Raw genomic sequence first — 15,244 nt, 5'->3', positions numbered from 1 at the left:
GAGGAATGCTGGTAGCAGGGGATTGCATGGCATAAGGATGAGGCAATGAAGCCAGTGGCAGACGGCTTATGCAGTCCGACAGTGACAGAAATAATACGTTTCCTTGTAGCTGAAGTGGCTGAATTGTGGTAATATTTTGAAGAACGAGACAATGGAATTAAAATATCAGATAGGATCATAGATTTTATAATGAGATTGGCTTTCCCAATTACTGACAGAAGAGATTAGAAAAACTAGTGGGATTCAAGAAGACCAGAAGTTGGATAGGGATGTGGAGAAAGAAACCATTGTGGTTGTTGTGTGCACAGCTGAAGTACTACGTATGTGGCTGAGAGTTGTTGGGCATGTGGTGGGATATGAGTGTCTTATAATGAAGGATGAAAGTCTAGGCTAAAGATGTAAGAAGCAGTCATCATGTAGATGGGGTGTAAACACCCCGATGGTTAATCTCCAGGGTCAACTAGACTGGGTTTGGAAGCATTTAGGAGATACACTTCTGCTTATGTTTGTGTGTTTCCAGAAAGGTAGATAGGGGAAGGAAAGACCTACCCAAAGTGTGGGACAGATTAAAACAGAAAGGGAAACAGGAGAAAGCAAGTTGAGCACAAGCATCCATTGCTTTCTGCTTCTTGAAAGTCAGCCTCGTATTCTGCCACCACGCTTTGCCTGCCATGATGGGTCACATCGCTGTAACCCACTGCCCAACCCCCACCCAAACAGTCCCTATTCTCCCTTAAGTTGCTAGCTGTTCTGCATTTTATTGCAACAACAAGTCAAGAATACAATCTAAAAGGAACAGAACATAGATGATAAGATGTAGAGAAGGAAGGGCTGGAGCCAACAAAGCTAACAGGCTGGAAAAACAGGATGAATAAGTCAAGCCAAGAGGGCAGTTGGAAACCCTTGTGTCGCCTGTTCTCAGCCATGACACCTGCTCTCCAGCCTTGTCACAGATTGAGTCTCTCTTCTCCCAGGCCCTCAATTCATCGTACTGGACTCCCGTGTGTGCGTATTGTAGACATGGCTGACTTACTGCTCAGGACAGTGCCTTTCATTACCTGGATAGCCCCAGTGTCCTAGCCGCTTTTATCTCTCCCCTATGGTCTTGAGAACCTGTGCCCCAATGTGCAAAGAACATTTTTTTCTCTAAACAGAAAATCAAATTATTGTGTTTCTATAGTTGAACAAAAAGGCATCACCTTAGGAGAGCAGGGCCTTTAAACTCTACTCAGGCTAAATATCCATGATCTAAAAATCAAGACTGCAAACTGCTCTAAAGTCTGCCATCCTCGGAGTACCTGCATACTGAGAGGTTTTGAATTTCGGAGTGGTTTTTGTATTTTGGATATTCACTAGGGACACTCAGCTAGGGACACTCAGTCTAGGCAGATATTCTAGAATCTGAGAGAACACTTCTGATCCCACTCCTTCCAGATAAGGACTAGCACTGCCTTTATTCCAAAGGTATACAGAAAAGTCAAACAGGAAACTTGGAGACACAGAGACTGAGTCTGAAAGATTTTTCAAGGCTAAGGCAGAACTTTCGAGCGGGAGGGAAGAAATCAGACACACATCATGGACTGTAGTGATCATACATGGACGAGAGTAAGACTAAAGCAAACACTCATTAGTTTGGCAATGAGGAGTCTTCTTTGCCACCCGGAGGAGACCACTTGAATGAAATGAGCTAGGGAACAAAGAAGGACAAGGAAAGCAGAGAAAACAGGTTAGGTGTGTATTTTTCAAGAACTCTGACTTAAAAGATAAGACAAGTCAGAGTGCGCACTCGGGCACCCGTGGCTTCCAGATCCTATCAGCTCACCTTGCGTCTGTGCTTTATTTCTTTGTTGAGGCAGCAGCTGGTTGCACCAGGACTGAATGAAAAATGGCCAGGGAGGGGAGGGGGCAAGAGGAGGGCAGGGCAGCCAGAGCAAGGTGATCAAAGACGTGGGGGAGAGCGGGCTCAGGATCATAGGGTGAAAAGACGCCTTTGCTCCCTGAGACATACTTGAGGACATATGACAAGGGACGTGGAGACCAATTGCGTTTCTGTTACTCTCCATATATAAAAGGAGACCTTACACTGAGACCAAAGAAAGCTGAGGACCACAGAGGACTTGAGAGGATGGTGAGAGTTTGCAGTCATTGCAGTAGACCTGGGGAACAATGGGACAGAGACCTGTAGGAGAAGAACTCGTTCTGTGGACTGGACAAAGCTTTCAGAACACTCTCATCTGAAAGCCCTTTGTGCCCACTCCCAGAGGGAGCAGGCTGAAGTGAGGAGCAGAAGGCCACCTGATTATGACTGCTGTAGCAGATTCTTCCTCTTTACATAATCCATCAGCTCCTTGAGCCTTTTAAAGAGGAAATGCCAGTTTCTTCTTCTTCTTCTTCTTCTTCTTCTTCTTCTTCTTCTTCTTCTTCTTCTTCTTCTTCTTCTTCTTCTTCTTCTTCTTCTTCTTCTTCTTCTTCTTCTTCTTCTTCTTCTTCTCCTTCTTCTCCTCCTTCTCCTTCCCCTTCCCCTTCCCCTTCCCCTTCCCCCTCCCCTTCCCTATCCCCATCCCCATCATCATCATCATTATTATCTTAGAATCAGATTCATAAAAATTTAGAAGAAATAGCTTCTGGGGAAAGAAAACTCATCAAAAAAGACACTCTCCTATATTCAATAGAGGTAACGGTCTAAAGATCTTAAAGGAATGAATCAGTTATAATGATCATTTGTCTCTGAAAACTAAAACCCTTTAGGAATTGGGAGGGAACCTTGATCCTGAATTCCAGCAGAGCTATTCACTTACAATGTTTAATAGTAGTTGGAAAGTAATTAATCAACTTATGACACAGATTCAGAGCTGTCACCTTTTATTGACATTAGGGAAACTGCTTGGGATTTTATCTGTACTTTTCTGGTCATGTAAACAGCATTTTTGAAAAGCTCCTTGAAGACCAGTGCTTAAAACCCACTGAGCCTTGGCATACAGATGTCAAGGGACAATCTGAATGTGGGTGAGAGGCTGAAATAAAATTGAGAAGTCTCTTAATTTTGGCTAGTGTGAAAATGCATTTTTGAGAAGCCTAAAATGTGTATTCATTTCTTCTTAAAGTTCTTCTCCTGTCAACCAACAATAACTAATGCAATGTTTAAACCTAGAGAATCTTCCAGTTTTTAAATGACAAATATCCGTTTGTTGTCTCTGTGTTAGCTAGACAGTATGCAAAACCGTAGGCTCTTTGAGCAGTGTGGCCTTTACCTGGAGGTGGGAGAGAGAGGTTTATGCCCAAATATGAAGCCAGGGTCAGATGATAACTGCCCATTTCATACTCTTAGAGAAGCAAAAATACGGGAAGTAAAAACAAAAAAGACAGGAAGCAAGATAAGCTTTTCTCAAACCTTTAGAGCACTGTCTAAATGCATTTAAAACATGAATGTCTCACTCCTGACACACTCTAGCATGGACTCTGTTATAGCGAACTTCCAAAGGCTTCAAGATACATCCTCAATGGACACTAACTCACATCCAGAACAGATGGTATGTCGGTGGGACATGACCATTGATATAGTTCTTAAGACCATACATTGCTTTGTTCACAATAATAATTCATACATTACAATGATTATATAGGATAATTTTTTTCCTGTGAAAGTGGTTTAAAATTTTATAATCATGTCTGGTTTGATGTCAACAACTTTCTCTGGGAAGATGAACTTGACCCTGTGTGAAGGGTTGATTGCAGAGTGCTTAGAACATGCCATTGACAATTATAGCTGTGCTTCTCCCTTAAGGTCCTGCTATTCTTACTAGTAGACAAAGGCAAGCTAGACTTAGAGAGCAGCTCAAATCTGTATCATTATATTAGAAGGCTTTGTAATAGAATATGGAAGGCAGCTGACTTTATGAAGAAACGGTTTATAAGCCTCACAGTTCTCGAGGATCATGATCTCGGAGGAGTCTGAGTGAGGATTTCATGGAGAACATCAGATGACTGTGGCTAGAGTCTATTAACCTGGGTACTGACATATGGAGCAAGGGTCAGAGGGATAGTGATGGTCCACAAGGCTCCAGCGAACTACGTATTTCCTACTTCTACTCTTCTTTTCCAGGTCTATGCCACTTCAACCTACTTCCACCTTAAGGAACAGATTCTTTATTCATGGGCGAAGCAGCCATGTTCAAATAATAATACAGGTGACAGTCTACCTTCTGTAAGAATTAAGCCATGTGTGACAGAAGAGAAGGAAAGCTTATACTCTACTCACAACCTGACTTCTGTGTTTGTGTGTGTGTGTGTGTGTGTGTGTGTGAGAGAGAGAGAGAGAGAGAGAGAGAGAGAGAGAGAGAGAGAGAGAGAGAGAGAGAGATTTCATTGATTTCACACTTTGATCTGCCTCTTTTCCATTAAAATGAAGGTAATGATTAAAAAGTGGGCTATGGATTCTTACAAACTTTTCAGAAGCTGTACAAGCGACTAAGAAATATTTTGATAAGTATTCTGTTCACCATCTTTACCCATCATCCCAAGGGAAGAAGGCTAATAGAACACAGATGATATAAAACAGGAAAAGGTGGGGTGATGGGAGGAGAGAGGTTTAAGTGGAAAGAGGGCTGGAGGGCTGTGCAGGGGTGTGGCTTGGGGTGGGACAATTCACAACGAGGAAGTTTGAGAAAGCAATGTAAAAATCTACTTTGTAAGTTTCAGAGACACCTATGTGCATCCACATTGCAGGGTTTAGGTGGATCTACACTACACATGGACAGCGTTCACCCAGAAGACAAAGGCTAGCAGATACAAAGCCCAGTGGCAGGTGTGAGATACCTCCTCTTAAATTGTTGCCCAGAGATGTTCCAAAGCCTCTGAAATAATGTAGACTTTTGGCTTTACCCTTGGTTGTGGGAGAAAAAGTCATCGTCATCCCCCATCTGTGAGCCCTGAGAGCGACAGCAGTAACTGGTAATATAGACCCATCTGTGCAACAAATAGTACAGGTAAACAACTACGTTCTGATTTCGTTTGAAGAGGACACACATGCCTGTTAACTGCAAATCTGGCTGAGAGCCCATAGTTGGGAGCCTTCACCCTATGAAGGCTCAAATGGTGAAACTACTGCTATGAATGGTCATAGTATCAAATTACTATCTGAACTTGCATCTCTCTACCTATGGATTAGTGCAGCTCTCTGACCTCATCGGAGAAGTTTCCTCATGTGGTGAACAGTAGTTAATAGCATAACACAACCATCCAAAGTACCTGTGGCGTACGAAGACACAAAGGGGACATCTATATCACACCCTTACCCTCAGGCTCAGGGACCATAGTAGAAGAGGCAGGTAGAAATGCCTGGGGAGGGTAAGAATCAGGGGTTAGGGGAGCCCCAGAAAAAAACAGCCTCCCCTGGACATGACAGGAACACTAGACTCCAGAGATCAGAACAGTTGAGGTTACCTACACAAAACCGGAACAAGATAAGGCCCTCGTTATTTTAGATGGAGAAGAAATGGGTCCGTGAGCCTCTATTTCTAGATGAAGTGCTATGGAGAGTTGACAGGTTCTGGGGGAGAAAGAATCTGTTTTCTTTGAGGATAAGACTCTTAATAGGATGACACTACAAATCACAATTGATGGGCTATTAGATAGTTTTTCTTTTTGAGGTAGGGTTTCTCTGTGTAGCCCTGGCTGTCCTGGAACTCACTCTGTAGACCAGGCTGACCTCGAACTCAGAAATCTGCCTGCCTCTGCCTCCCAAGTGCTGGGATTAAAGGCGTGTGCCACCACTGCCCGGCAACTATTAGATTTTTTTTTTAAGGACAAGAAGTAGGGTGCAGGGAAGTGGGTGTGGATATGAAAGGAGTTAAGGGGAAGAATTTGGGGGTGAACATGATAAAAGTGTATTAAAGTTATCAAAAACAAAGATACCTGTAAAAAAGAAAGAAAGGACAGAAGGAAGGATTAAAAGAAGGAAGAAAGGAAAGAAGGAAGGAAGGAAGGAAGGAAGGAAGGCAGGAAGGAAGGCAGGAAGGCAGGAAGCAAGGCAGGAAGGAAGGAAGCAAGGCAGGAAGGAAGGAAGGAAGGAAGGAAGGAAGGAAGGAAGGAAGGAAGGAAGGCAGGAAGGCAGGAAGGAAGGCAGCCTGGCTCCTCATGAGACACTCTGACATACATTGCACCTTGACCCTTCAAGTGTTTATTTATTTATTTTTTTATCATTTCCCTCTGCTTTCTCAGTGATTCAATACCCAACACAAACTCCAGGTATCACTGATATTTTTGTGTCTGTGGCATAAAAGTTATCCCACCAAATGTCTTAAACCAAACAATTTTATATAGTGTCTGAAATATATAAGACATATGTCTTCATTTATCAAGGTATAAGGCCTTTTATATGGAGTTTTAAAATATTTGCCACACATATTTATATTTGTGTAAAAGAACCCACATCATTGTTATTAGTGATTTAGCTAAGCACAAGAACAAAATCAGACTTATATAAATAAGTTACTCCTATATACAGTTATCTATATATCAAAACAAGCTTTGATGATGATTGCATGGATGCAGTAAACCTCTAGATTCAATTAAAAAAATCTATAATTATAATAACATAATTCCCCACTTCTCTCACATCCTCACACAATATAAGGAATGATCACATTTTGCTACCTTACATGTTGCACGCTCTGGATGAGGAAGGATTTCTGAGGATAAATATATAATGGGCAATTAGAAATCTAAGTCTGGCATCAAAACAGATCTTAAGGCCCTTTCAAGTCTTGTACCCCCTCCCCTACCCCATCTCTCCAAAGCAGCCATGCATTTTATCCAAGTGCATTTCAACTATATTTAAAGCTGCATGCTTGTGTTGAGTTCATATGGGAAATAGAGTTACCAGAAATCACACACAAACAGGAAATCCAGCTACAGCAAGAAGGTGTTTTGCTCCAGACAATGCAGTTCAAGGCTGTGTCATCCATGTTGTTTGGAACAAAACCCAACAGCACTATGACCACTGAGCAACCTTCTCCCCCTTGTATGTGACAGTCATTTATAATGATAGTATATGTTTTTTAGATTTTATTTATCTATCTATCTATCTATCTATCTATCTATCTATCTATTTATTTATTATATGTAAGTACACTGTACCTATCTTTAGACACACCAGAAGAGGGTATCAGATCTCATTATGGATGGTTGTGAGCCACCATGTTGTTGCTGGGATTTGAACTCAGGACCTTTGGGAGAGCAGTCAATGTTCTTAAGCGCTGAGCCATCTCACCAGCCCAGTATATGTTTTCTATGCCTGTTTCAATGTGCTCCTCTTCTTATGCATCACATACCTTTCCTTTTCTGCGCATAGCTTTCAATCAGCAAACATGTCTAGGTGGGAGGAAGGACGACCGGAATAGTAAGAGAGGGAAAAATCAATTTTCAGAAAGCATATGGTAACAACAGAATATTTAATCAAATTAGCCTAGAAATTCCTTCCTATTTTCAGCACGTTTTGTAAGGCAGTTGCTTCACGGTACAAAATGAATTTCAATAAATGTCATATATTTAGTTAGATGGCTTATTCTTGAAATTTGCCGAAACAGGTCAACCCACTCAGAATAGATCTTGTTCTAAGACATGACAGATGGATATTGATATTGAATACAAAGATTGGCATTAGGCAAAAGGTTCTGGGCTGCAAAAAAAAAGTCATTTACTTAACACTCAACTAAGTATTTGTTTACTGTGTGCTTACTAAGGGGTGAAAGAAGAAAAAAAAAGACAAATATCTGGGATACATGTGTAAGAAGGATGATGTGGGCCAAAAATATCTCCTTGGCATCGGTAAGGACGTCAACTGATCAGCATGGGGAACAGGTCTCTAAGGTGCTACAGTTTTTACATCCTGTTAGTACCCATTCAGAAAGCTATGTTGAAACTTTACAACCATCCCAGATTTTTAAAAAATGCCACTTACTAACCCATAGCAAAAAGTAACTTCATATTTTTTTTCTGGAAAAAACAGGGGGTAGTTCCGTGGTTTCAAAGAATTTTAGAGACTTCAAAGAGGTCGGGGGGACATCCAGTTTATGGGTAATGGTTTAAGGTTTAGTGAATCAAAAACACATGGATTAAATTTCCCTTAAAAGACCCCTAGGTTTAAAACTCAAAGAGAAAAAAAATGCTCTGGTCTCAAGCTAAGCCAAAACTTGTTTTTTAAAGTCAGTTTGAGTTGTCTTAGGGACCCAAAACTTGGCAGGGGTTTGCTTTCCCACATGAGCAGGCCTCCGAGGGGGTGACCCAGACCCCTTAATCCTGCTACATGGATCTACTTCACCTCTCTCTCAGAGTTTGGGTGACTACCTTACGTCAAAGGTCGGCAGTCGGAGTCAGTTTTGGATCCCCAGGCCTTGCTGTCTTAACATACAACTTCCAAACCTCAGATCCTAAGTTCTATCTCAGGTTTCCTATTCTCAGGCAACACGGAATCATTTCCAAACAGGAAAAGGGCTGTGATCTTAACATGTGCACTGCTTTCTGGAGTATTATTATGTTTGCATTTAAAATAGCAGGAAGACACAGAGCCCATAATCTTCCCTTCTTACACAATGGCCTTCTAGTTGTGCACTTTACCTAGGTTTTCGGAGTAAGCCAAACAGGTCCGTACACAACCTGTGATACACAACCTTTATTCCTCTGGAAAAACAGATTGCAACACTGCCTGCTTTGAAAGGGCCCTCAAAGCCAGGAAGGCAACGATGCACGTTTTGAGTTTCAATAGCAGGGGAACCAGAAAGGGGGTGGGGGAGTTCAGTCTGATCCAAAATAAAGAGCCAATATTCCAAGAGGGGAGTCTATGCTTGGAAATGGAGAGAACTTGGAAATGAAATGAAGTTCACATACAGAGTTATGATGGATTCAGGTTTCAGAAAACAAGGTCCTCAGCGTTAAGAACAAAATAACGAGATTATCCTGTTGCTTGTAAATGCCCGAAGCCTGTTGCAAAGCAAGTGGACCGATCAGTTTAGAGACCTATGTGCTAATAGGCGATGACTGATGAAATATCCTTTTCTTTTTTGACTTGATTTTCTACAGTGGGATGATGATGATGATGATGATGATGATTTTTAGAAGTCTTGAAAAACCTAAGCCCTTTGTTTAGAAAATATGCTAAGTCTCTCTGGGTGTGTCTGCTGCTCAAGTGCACCGTACCTGAAGGAGCCACACCGTAGGGAAGGGCACAACCATAGTCTCATGGGACCAACTCTAGTCTGAAGAATCTCTATCCCTCTTGGATATACAGCGCTTTAAAGATAGCAAGTCAACAGTTTAAAATTGGGAGCTGCGTGGCTTCTCTTGAAAATTCAGAAGAGAAGAAACACACTGGTCCATGACACACAGAGATGTCACGTGACAGTTCCAATGATGGGCGCCAAGTGGTGACTGTCTCCTCTTGCGTGGAACTTTCATCAGTACCTAAGAAAAATGGATGGTCTCATTCATTCAAACTCTCTGTTTGCAATTATTCACACAGGACATATAGGCAAAACAGAGAGAAGGAAGGAAGGAGGAGGGGGAATCTAGGCTAGTGTCGTCACACAAAAGAGGAAAGGACATGGATACAGGAGATGGGAAAACAGCACAGACAGGCACGCCACCAGCAAGCAACTGCCATATTGCTGGTACCCACTTATCACCCTGGAAAAGGCCAGCAATGACTATAATGGCATGACTGTCCACAAATTTCACTGGGCCAGGTCCAGGGTAGATAGTAAGAAAGAACCTTCTTAAATTAATGGATAAATATTTCTGATGTTGGACCTGATGAACAGAGGGAAATATCATGAATCATTTCCTAAGTTCCATAAACGAAAGGCTCCGGTCTACCTGGTCTACCTGTGCACCTTCATCTCTGAGACTGAAGCTACCCACAGAGACGTTTTTTTAAAAGAACACCTCCTAAAGGAGAGGCTCTGTGGATAGCTGTGCAGTACACACCTCCTGAAGAACACAAGAACACAAGGGCACTGTGGGGGAGACTCAGGGTGTTCACACACTGTCTCCTTATGCTTCTGGCTCAGGTCATCCCTGAGGGAGGCTCTTCCCTCATCTCATGTCTTCTCCCCTCCCTCTCTTCCCCTCCCCTCCCCTCCTTTCTCCTCCCCTCCTTTCCTTTTCTCATTACTCACATCCTTATCTCTGACAGTCCTGTTCTCCTTCAACACTAACATACAAAATGTGTTTTACTTATGAATTTGTTGTTTGTCTCTCTTAACAGAACAGGGTGTCGTGGGGGCCCGGTTCCTGTGGGCTTTATTCTCTACAGCACACCACACATTCACATTACGCCTAGTAGATGGTCAACGAAACATCCTAAATCCCAGTCATAGTCTTAAGAGAATAAGACTTAGCTTCCATCGTACCTGTGGTCCCCTGACCACATCTCACAACTTCTTTGCCTTTCTGTCTCAGAGGTACAGTCAGGTTTTCACCCTCATGATATAATTTACCTGGCCCATTGGTCTTTACAGAATTGCTATATGTCCCCGTACCTCCGTATCTTGAGGCAAGTTAAAATGTACTTTATACAGAGTAATCTGTATAAAGGCAGTTGCACGACACCACAGAAAGAACCCCACATGCCTGGGTCTGTGATTTCCAAAGTTGATTGTTCTTCATTTTATAGTGCTTACACCTCTTGGTACAAACGCCACACATGTGATTTTTTTTCCCTCTCAATTATGTTTTATAGCTTATAAAAACACTTTCTTCATTTTGTCCCTTGAAAAGCAAAGTAGTTGGATTTTACTGGATGCTTTTATTAAAACAAAACCCAAGGGGAATATACATGTTAAACAATTTAAAGCAGCTGAAGAAATATCTGAGAATGGGCTTTCTGATGGGAAGGCAGATTACAAAGTCACTCACAGCTCTTAATCTGATAATGGGGTGGAAGACCCCACACATATGAAGAAATAGTGGGATTTTTTTTTAAAAAAACTGTCTTCCTACAAAGAGAGAAAGTAAAAGAAAACTGAGAGGAGGAGGAGAAAATAGAGAGAGAGGGAAGGAGAGAGGGGGAAAGGAGGGGGGAGAGAGGACATGTATGTGTATGTGTGTGTGAGTGTGTGTATGTATGTATGTGTTCTGTGTGTGTGCACATGCATGTTGCCAGGGGCTCAGCCTCTGTTGATAGCTGGGAATGGGTTAAAGAACACAGAGTGAGGCTGCCTAGTCTATAATGTGGAACTGTGAAGACCTTAAGATGTGCCAGGCTCAGCTTGGAGGGTATAAAGAATTAAATAAGCAGAAGGAGGCTTAGCTATGTTAAGGTCTTTATGTTCCCTAATAATTATGAATTCTAGCTCTATTTTGTATATGCAATATCTGTCTACCAAATCAGACTATAAACATTTCTTTCTTTCTTTTTTGTTTGTTTGTTGTTTTTTTTTTTTTTTCAAGACAGGGTTTCTCTGTGTAGCCCTGGCTGTCCTGGAACTCACTCTGTAGACCAGGCTGGCCTTGAACTCAGAAATCTGCCTGCCTCTGCCTCCCAAGTGCTGAGATTACAGACGTGCGCTACCACCGCCTTGCTAACTATAACGTTTCAAGGGCAGAAATATTTCATTTTCCTTCCTCAGTTTCAGATGCTCGCCTAGAACCAGTACAGCTAATGCTCATAGTAAAACTTCTTGTGAGTTTAGTCAGAAATCAGTATGTGTTAAGAACTCATAGTCAAAATGGCTCCAAACTGACACTGGCCACTGTACCTATTGCATACTCTTGAGAGTTGCATGTTATTCTGCACCGAGAAAAGGATCATGAAACTCTGTCCTGAGGGCTCAGTATTGACAAGAGTTGCAACATACACTGGTCAGGGAAAGAAAACTACTTCCCTTGCACTTGGGTTTCTGCATTCAGTTTGTTGCTAAGGGACGATGATAAGGACTTTAGGTGCTCCAGGCATAAACACAACAGGCCACAGTGTATAGGGAGACTAGTGAAAAGGCTCAGCATTTAAGGGCAGTGATTGCTCTAACACAAGAGTAAGCCTGGTTCACAGCACCCACGTGGCCGCTCACTCAACTACCTTACCTCCAGTTCTGGGAGATCTGAAGCTCTCCTCTGGCCTCCACAGGCGCAGGCACACACATGCATACAGGCCATACACCTGATCACACCCCATCCCCCTCCTGGCCACCCCTAAACCTCATGTCTGTGAAGCAGAAGCCAACAAAGCTATGTGAAATGGGGGTTACTGGGATGAGGCACAGAGGGGTACAGAAGGGGATCTGGATGTGTGATGAGTTGCGTGTGGTCACAGCAGATCACCATCCTGTCAGATCTGAGCCCCCGGGACAGAGTTTCATGGTCCTTTTTCTCAGTGCAGAATAACTCTCAATAACAGGCAATAGGCAGAGTGGCCAGCGTCACTTGACCAGCCACACCGAATGTCAGCTCCCTTCTGAGTTACCCTCTTTGTTCTGAGAAAACCACATTGGAGAAAACCTTCACCTTATTACATAAACTTAGCAGAGAAAAATCAGACTCATCCTATTCTGAACTACTTATTTCAGCATACTTATTATCAATACTTATTATCAACAGCTTTGCAAATGGACTTTTCAAATATAAATCTAAATGTAGTCCTCATTTATTTTTTTTTTTTAAAAAGTTCAAGACAAACACGGGACACTGTTTACATGGTCAAAGAAATCGTAAACTGTAGGTATTTACCCCCTTGACAAAACTGTTATTTTCCTCTCATTGTAAATGTAAAAGTAGTACAAATGTTAGACTTACATATTAACTGCCTGTATTTTTTCATTTTACAGCTAAAGCTTGCGCTCGGAACCTCAAAGCTCATAGTGCATCCCTTGTGTAAATACCCTGTTGCCAATGACCAAGAACAAAGCAGTCTCCCTGGGAAAGGCAGTGCTTGTCTGATCATCCTCGACATGCCATAAATCCATCTTGTTTGCGGCGGAATGTGGCTAAGTTAATAACTATTGACCAAGGCCCTGCCGAGTTCGAAAACTGACCACAAAATTTAAAGCACCTATTGCACTTTATAGGAACACATTTTTCGTACCATAAAATTTCTCACTGAAGATGTACATCTCATGTGCGTTTTTTTTATCTGTTCAGATGAGATAAGCATTGACTACATCACGACCCGAAATGACGATGACAAGTCTGTAATTTGTATCAGAACCCATTTCTGTTCCACAGTGGAAATTTACACTTGAGAACAAAGCCGAGGTAGCTTCCAGCTGGAGAGGAAAGCTATATACCTGTAAATATCCAGGCAACACTAACACTGCTCCCATAAAAGCACAATTTATGTCCCAGTAGCAAAGGGAAACAAAATTTACATCATTTTCAGATCATCTTCACGCAGAAGAAATTCATTAGTCAGCTATAATAGTTGAGCTGTAAAGGAAAATAATGTTCTTCTGAATCCATTTGCATGGCAATGTGTGTGTGGCTGGCTGTTGGAAGCGACAGAATAAACCTCCACCCAATGCTACAAAATGCAAACTCTCTTCTTAAAATTCTGTCTATATTCTCCCCAGTTACAGCTTTTACAATCTCCTCAGAGTCAGGGACCGTTTTTTAACGCGGCAATTAGAGCCTCCTGATTATTTTGCTTAAGAAAGTTGACAATATTTCATTCTGCTCCAGAGCTGCTTTGAACACAAGCCTGTGATAAGGGAAAGCTACTGGACACGCATTCATGCGTGAGTTCCTAGAACCCTTGCCAACTGCCAAATTAGCAAATGGCTCTTCCAAACACAAAAGGTAGGAAATGGGAAACCACAGTTTGGAGTAAATTCGGCATTTTACTTTCTTTGGTGATTTAATAATTATACTGCCACTAGCCAGACTGCCTGACCTCTGGTTATAATGTATTTCACCTCCACTGAGTCCCAGCAAAAAGATAAAGTGGGATAGAAAATGATGGATCACACACTCTGTGTGTTTGCCAGGAATAAAAAATTCAGACCATCCCAGAAACACCTGCCCTTGGGAAAGACACCCCCACCCCCTCCGCGCGCGTTCCTGCAAGGCAGATAAAACAAGACTGGGAACAAGGAAATGGCTGGGCTCAAACCTGCATCACCCTGGACAGGGTGACTGATCCCTTTTGCAAAGACTGAGTCAGACCAGAGGTGAAACTTGCAGAGCTACAGAAGCCCTGGAGCACCCAATGCTCTCTGCGCCCCTGAGTCACACAGGTGGCCGTCAACAACACTCCTCCTAAAGCGACAAGCCAATTCTAGTTTGCACCTCCCCCGACCCCATACCTTCAGTTTCCTAAGCCCCCGGGCTCGCACCCACCTCGGTGGTCTTGTCCTCCGGAGCAGTAGCTCGTTCCCTTAGTGGAACAAAGAAAGCAGAGGTGCTGGGAGAGGGTGGGTGCGGGATCAACGCGGCTGGAGTTTGTACCTTGGGGTGCCCGGAGCGCGCGGCGGCGAAGTCAGCTGGCCGGGGACCACCCGCGCGCTCCGCCCTTCTCCGGAGAGTCAGCGGTCTCCCAGCATCTGGCTCCGCACCGGGTCACCCGGGCTCGGACGCTGCGGGCGGCGAGGCCGTCCGGGTCACCTGCGGCCCGGGCCGAACCCCGCCGAGTGCCCTCGGACTGCTCCGCCCCTTCCCACACGCGCCCTGCCCGGCCCGTGACTCAGCCGGGCAACGGCGGCGCCCGGGCGCGTCCGGGCTGGAGGCGAAGGGACCCAGGCACCCGCCCCAGCACGTGTCCGTTTGTCCCTGTCGCTCTAGGTCTGTCCCAGCGGTCCCTCGAGGGGCCGAGATGGGGACTGGCACCACCCTGGGAGGGTTGGGGGGGTGGGGTGGCGTCCCCGCCCTTCCCGCAGCCAGTACGCTTAGCCCTGGGGGTCGCACTTCCTCAAGCCCCGCCCCACCCCCGCCCTCGACAAGGTGAAACTTTCTAGGTGGAGAAGTTTCCCTCTCCCGCCCGGGCTGCGGCGCTTTCTCTTCCTTCCCCAGCTCTGGGAGTCTGAAGCCAGTGTAGAGGGAAATCAGCGGCCCCGAGTCTCCCCCTCCTGGTGCTCTAAAGTCACCCGCGCAAAGTGCACGCACCCTAGGCGCACCCCGGCGCTGCAGCCTCTCCCATGCCCGCGGCGGTGGTCCCCCGCACTCACCCGCGTGGACAGAGAGATCTAGGCGCCACGAAAACACAAGGCGCTCATTGTCACAGACAATGTTGGGAGTGCATGGACGGATTGTCCCAAAGATT

The 15,244-nt window shown here is 44.0% G+C and overlaps 1 protein-coding gene across 5 annotated transcripts in view; it reads right to left on the bottom strand.

The window, feature by feature from the left end:
* Met (MET proto-oncogene, receptor tyrosine kinase) overlaps nucleotides 1-14,948 on the bottom strand; it is a 107,410-nt gene extending 92,462 nt beyond the window's left edge. The window contains exon 1 of one of the 5 annotated variants that reach the window (XM_052173266.1): nucleotides 14,326-14,948. The gene's annotated coding sequence lies outside the window, so the exon portion shown is untranslated. The remainder of the gene's footprint in view (nucleotides 1-14,325) is intronic. The other 4 variants (XM_052173264.1, XM_052173263.1, XM_052173267.1 and 1 more) reach the window with 4 other exon arrangements.
* Between the last annotated feature and the right edge of the window lie 296 nt (nucleotides 14,949-15,244).

The sequence above is a fragment of the Apodemus sylvaticus genome, chromosome 2 (genome assembly GCF_947179515.1).
Source record: "Apodemus sylvaticus chromosome 2, mApoSyl1.1, whole genome shotgun sequence".
Lineage (NCBI taxonomy): Eukaryota > Metazoa > Chordata > Mammalia > Rodentia > Muridae > Apodemus > Apodemus sylvaticus.
Note: the sequence above shows the minus strand (reverse complement) of the source record. Positions and strands in the feature narration are given on the sequence as shown.